Source organism: Gossypium hirsutum, unplaced genomic scaffold, assembly GCF_007990345.1.
Source record: "Gossypium hirsutum isolate 1008001.06 unplaced genomic scaffold, Gossypium_hirsutum_v2.1 scaffold_521, whole genome shotgun sequence".
Lineage (NCBI taxonomy): Eukaryota > Viridiplantae > Streptophyta > Magnoliopsida > Malvales > Malvaceae > Gossypium > Gossypium hirsutum.
The window spans coordinates 19,255-25,496 of NW_024403079.1; the positions used below are offsets into that span (position 1 = coordinate 19,255).

The window sequence follows — 6,242 nt, forward strand, 5'->3', positions numbered from 1 at the left end:
AATATTTCGAACCCATTCCAGCTTTGAGCCCTAGGTGGCCGCACCTCCCTACGACCTCCAGGGCCGGGCCTAAATTTAGGTAAAAAATATTACATTTAATAAGAATGATGAACTTCATATAGTTGTAATTGTGAACGTTATTTTACATTGTTGAATAGAACAATCCACTAAAGAATTTTAATTCAAATATATAAAATCTAGTAAAATTTATGATTTCAGCTAATTATGGATTTGTATTATTTTTATACTTGTAAAGCTTAAGGATGCGTTTTCCATTGTGGGGAAAAACACTTTAAAACTAGAAGTAAAGTGTTTTTCCATCATAGAAGTTAATGAAGAACACTTGGCTTTTGGAATCAAAGACAAAAAAGTGTTTTTCCACTCAAATGCAAAAGCTAGGTTTAAAGAACTTTTAGTTTTTGGCTTTTGTATTTGGAAGTGAAAAATATCAAAATATCTTTATTTATATTAACTATTTATATTTTAAAAGGTATATAAAAAATTATTTGAATATCATTTATATTTTATATATTATTATATTAAATTATTTGAATATAGTTTATTTTTATATTAAATTACTCAAATATTATTTATTATTATATTTAATTATTAAAATATTTTTGTAAATTTTACAAATAATTTATATTTCATGTATCATAATATTAATTATTTAAATATCATATATCTTAATTAATTTTTTACTTTTGACTATCATATTTAAAAAGAATATTTAAACCATCAAGCGTAATTTTTTTTTGCAATAATAGAGAACTAAAAATTAACAAATTATACTTTTTCATAGCACTTTCCTACCTAACTTTTCAAAACTACTTTATTTTTATTTCCCATTGCTTTTCAAAAGTATCTTTTATGAGCATAAATAATATTTAAGAGATAAATTCTAAAAGTATTTTTAAAAAACACTTTTTAACTGCAACCCTAAGTTGATGAAAGGGTAACATAGCAACCCATAACTAAGCCCAAATGAGAACCTTCGACTGAGGAACTCACATTAAAATAATGGGACTGTGATAGTTACCTTTATTTTTTCGATAATTGATATGTATCTTAACGTACTGATCTTAATTAACACACTTTAACTAACTTAACGGTAAGTTGGGTTTGCAAGCAAATGATTAGCCCTTGGAAACGTGAGTCCAATCTTCGCAGTCATATCAAGTTCATTAGGTAACATCCTATCAGGCAACTCCCAATCAAAGCAATGAACTAATTGAGCTATAATTAAACGCATGGTGGTCAATCCCAACTGCATTCCAGGACATCCTCTACGGCCACTCCCAAACGGGATGAGTTGGAAATCATGTCCTCGAACGTCTATGTTGCTATCCTTGAACCTTTCTGGAAAGAACTCTTCAGCATTGTTTGACCATACTTTATGGTCTCGCCCGATGGACCAAATATTCACTAAAATTCGTGACTTCTTTGGAATGAAATATCCATTAATGGTGATATCTTCTGTCGATTCACGTGAAAGTAGAAAGGGCGCCACCGGATGCAACCTTAAACTCTCTTTGATGACCATATCTAAGTAAGTAAGCTTCGGTAGATCCGACTCTTCTACCATTCTATGCCTTCCAACAATTCTTTCTAGTTCTTGCTGGAGAACAACCATTGATGCCTTAGAAGCTCTGCAAGTGTCCACTCAATGGCTGTAGTTGTGGTCTCAAATGAAGCTGCCACCATGTCCACCATTATGGCCTTGATGTTTTCTCTACCAATGAAGTACCGCTGCTCTTCATCGTTAGGGTTAATGGGCGTATTCAACAATGAAACCATTACATGAAAGAAATCTGTGTAAGGTTTTTGTTCCTTGGCGTTAGTCCCTTGTAAATGTTCATCAATCATTTTGTCAATAATTGCGTGAAGCCCATTGCTTGTCCTCTTAAGCCTTCTTCTATATCCCTGCAGTGAAACGATAGATGGAATCTGTAATATAATATTTTATTCTTCATTTCTCTCAAGTCTTTCTGAAAATACTAGATTTATTTGGTCACTCAAATATATATATATATATTTAATTCGAACTAGATAATTTCTAAGGAAGGTAAAGATACAACCACTATGTCACAACTTGAGATTCATCAAGTATTTTAATCTTTTAAAAATTTATAAAATCAAATTATTCAAACATAATTAAACTCTTAAAACAGTACTTCTTTATAACTAGTCTAGACCGATTGATTAAATCAACCGTTGAATAGGTTTTCTCTTTTTTATTTTTATGATTTAAAAATAATTTAATCAATTGAAACGATTTTCAATGATTAAAGTGCAACAAATAATTTAAAAAATCATAAGAACTAGTGTGACGCAAAACAACTAAAGCATGAAACTTGACTTTTTTTTTTAAAAAAAAAGGAAAGGGGTTGAAGTAATTTGTTCATGGATCGGGTTATCTATTTAGGCTTGAAGGCCTGTCCGAAATTTAGGGGGTTTGGGCAAAAATATTAGGTTCGAAAAATGAGTTTAGGCAAAAAAATTAGGCCCATTTAAAATATGGGTTGGGCTCGAGCTTAAACATTCAAGGCTTAAGTCTGGTTCAACCCGTTTAAAGTTTATAATACTTTATATTATGTAATTTATAACACATTAAAAAACAAACCTATAGTAAATATATAATACCACTCTAATGTAAACATTAAAATAATGTTAATATGATTATATAAAAAATTTCAAAAAATAAAAATGTATAAAATTATTAAATATTAAAATAATATAATATAAATATTTTAAAAAATAAAAAAAATATGGACGAGCCTAAAATAGGCTTGAGTTAATTTTTTGCAAATTTAAATGAGTTTAGATAAAATTTTAAACTCATATTCTGGATCAAACCGAACTTGAACAAACATAAAATATATTATTATTATATTTAATACCGACCCATGAACACCTTTAGGTTGAAGGGAGAAGAGACTAGTATTTTTGGAGCTTGAATTTTTGTTTTTAAAGGTTGAACCTTGAAGTTCTAGTTGCGAATAATTTGTGAATATTTTTAAAACTTGAAGCTCGATGGAGTAATATATTAAATATTTATTAAATTTATAATTATTTTATTTAAAATGTATTTATGTCACTCTCAATTTGTAAGTCATAACTCGGTAGTTTTTTTTTTTAAATTATTTAATTATAAAAATAAGTTTTTATAAATATTATTTACTCTATTAATAACCTTTCACTTTTTAAACATAATGTTATTTTATTAAAAAAGTTATTTCATGGATCTTTCCTAACACATTATTTGCAATCCCTAATTAATTATATAAGGTTTAACTCATAAATTGGTACTTAAACTATACTGATTTTTCCATCTTGGTATCTAAATTTTTTTCAGTCACATGTGACACTTAAATTACTTTTTTTTTTCAAGTTGGTACCTCTGTTAAGTTAATCATTAGTCAAACCGTTAAATCTATTTTAAAAAATAAGCTTAACCCATAAATTGGTACCTAAACTATACATTTTTTCCAGTTTGGCACCTAAATATTTTTTTAGTTACAAGTGATACCTAAACAACCAGGGGCGAAGCCAGAAATGAAATTTTAAATTTTAATAGTTTATATATTTATAATTTTTAAAGGATTAAATCAAATTTTTATAATTTTAGGAGGCCAAAGTGCAATTTATCTTTACTAAATTAAAATTTTAAAAATTTCTAAAAGACCTAAATAACAATTTTTCCTTGTCAGCCCCCTTAGATTCGCCTCTGTAAACTACTTTTTTTCCCCAAATTGGTATATATGTTAGTTCAAGATTGTGGATTGTATGAAGTTGTGATTCCACGTCATCCATATCTCATTCCAATAAGATAATGACAAATAAGATTTTTCCTCTTGATTTTTAGCATTTTCAATTGGATTTGAATTTTTTCAGAAGAAAAAAAGCTAAAAATCGAGAGGAAAAATCTAATTTGTTATTCTCCTATTAGAAAAGGATATAGATGATATACAATCATAGTTTCGTATAATCCTTTCTCGTTAGTTCAATTGTTATTTAAACTATTAAACCTATTTTTTAAAAAGATGACGTGTTAAAAAAGGCAAATTTTTTTTCTCTTGTACATATATATTTTTATTTTTTTCTTTAAAACCAAACTGATGGTTGAACCGATTAAGTCACCAGTTCTCAATTTGATCAGTTTTTTTGGTTCGATGAAATATTATTGGTGATAGGCTTTTTTTTTTTTTTAACTTCAGCTCTTGTTTTCATGATAGATTTTTTTTTCTAATTTAGAAGGGTGTGCCTTGATACATTGGCAACATCCACTTAAAAATATATATATATTTCATTTTTCTCTCATCATGTATACTTGTGAAAATACAAATATTTTTAAAAAGATATACACTGGTTTCACTAGACACAGTGATGGCACTAATAATGTTTTTAAAGAAAAAACATAATTATTGGCTGATGATTGGTCGAAAAAGTTGTGACGTAGCCGATGTGTCAAATGACACCTGTTTGCACGGTAACAAACAACTCATTTTCGTAAATAAATTTTATATTATTTTATAAAAAGCGACATCTTATACAATTTTCATAATTTATTTATTTTTATATTATTTTGATAAAAGAAAAAAAACCCAAGATGGAGCAAGTAATTACAAAATAAATTGTGAAAAGGAAAACAGTGCATATAAAATAGGATAAAATGAGAAAAGAAAGGATATTCACCTGAAAGTCAAGTGGAGCAAGAAAAGGTAGATAATCTGATAGATTGAAAACCCCAGCCAAGAGCATGGTCTCGTCAACTAGCGGTTTAAATTGGAATTTATCATCCATAGACTGCCCGAAAATCACTTTACACATCATTACTTCAATAACCCTACCTAACTTCCGGCTAAGGTCCACCGTCTCACCCACCGTCACTGCTTTCCTCACCGATTCAACCAATGACACCACCTCTTCCTTCCTAACTGGGGCAGAACATTCGATTTTTGAAGCACTAAGGAAGTGCAAAGTGCACCATTTCCGTATAGTTCGCCAATAGGAACCGTAGGGGGCAAAAGCCAAGCCCTTGCCACTGTAGGTCAATTACTCGGTAGATTGGAGGTTAGGCTTGGAAGCACAACAAGGTCATGGACCTTGAGGAACAGTTCAGTGGCTTCAGGTGATGATACCACAATGGTCGGTACATAGCCTAGCTTTATTGACATTATGGGTCCATATTTTTTGCCAAGATGGTGAAGGGTTTGGTGAGGAAGGTTCCCTAGCATATGGAGGTTACCAATAATGGGAAGAGGAGCAGGACCGGGTGGAGGCTTCCGGCCATTTTTGTGGTGGTGTCGTGGGCGGAAGAAGTAGATAAAGGAACAAAGTGGTACAAGGAGTACCAAGAGAATGGCTAACGTTGAATAATACATTTGGGATGGGAAAGGAGAGGCAGCCGATTGACAATTGACAATTGACAATTGACAACCCCACCTTAAATAAGAAAGGAACAAGTAAGAGTTCCAAGTTGGTTGACAAGTAATAGTGTAAGTTCCAAGTTGGTTGACAAGTAATAGTGTAATTACAAATAAATAACCGAAATATGAACCATATATTTCTCAAACAAAAGAAGAATAACATTAAACATTTTTATCGAAAACTACAAAAACAGAAAAAAAATAGCAGCATCTTTGGTTGGCAGCCACTCCATTCACTTCAGATTCAATGTTGAACAATAATTCAATAGTTTGATTCATTAGTAGGTTATTCAGTGGAATCCATTTCTTCTCTATTCATTAAATTCATCGAATCAACATTCAGTAAAAAAGTTAAGAGTAGCTATTCAACATCAACACAAATAAATTTTTTTTGTTTTAGTCAATTTTACCCGGTATTTTTTTTCAAACCCACTCTTAGTCATTTTCAAAAGCTTCAAAATAAATTGCAGAACCCATTTCTGTTTCCATTTTGTTTTTACTTTAATTTTATTCCTCATTCTCTTCTACTCTCCATCAATTTCTAGAACATAATAAGAAAGAATAAAAATTCTTTTCTCAACACTTTCAGCTCTTGATCAATTTCCAGAAGATAACCAAAAAACTAAAACTAAAACCCATTTCTTAATAATAGATCCATAAATTGATTTTGAAAGGGAAGCTTTCTTACTCATTTTCTTACATATAATAGATAAATAAAGGGAGAAAACAAGAAGATGAAAAAAAAGCTTAAATTAGTAGCTTTTGGAGCAGTGAAATAGTGGACAATGGCGCACCGTGGTGGACTGTTGGTAA

General features: G+C 30.1%; 1 pseudogene; it reads right to left on the bottom strand.

Annotated features, from left to right (window-relative positions):
• Positions 1 to 839: 839 nt before the first annotated feature.
• LOC121226852 (cytochrome P450 CYP736A12-like) lies at positions 840 to 5,427 on the bottom strand (annotated as a pseudogene).
• Positions 5,428 to 6,242: the final 815 nt, after the last annotated feature.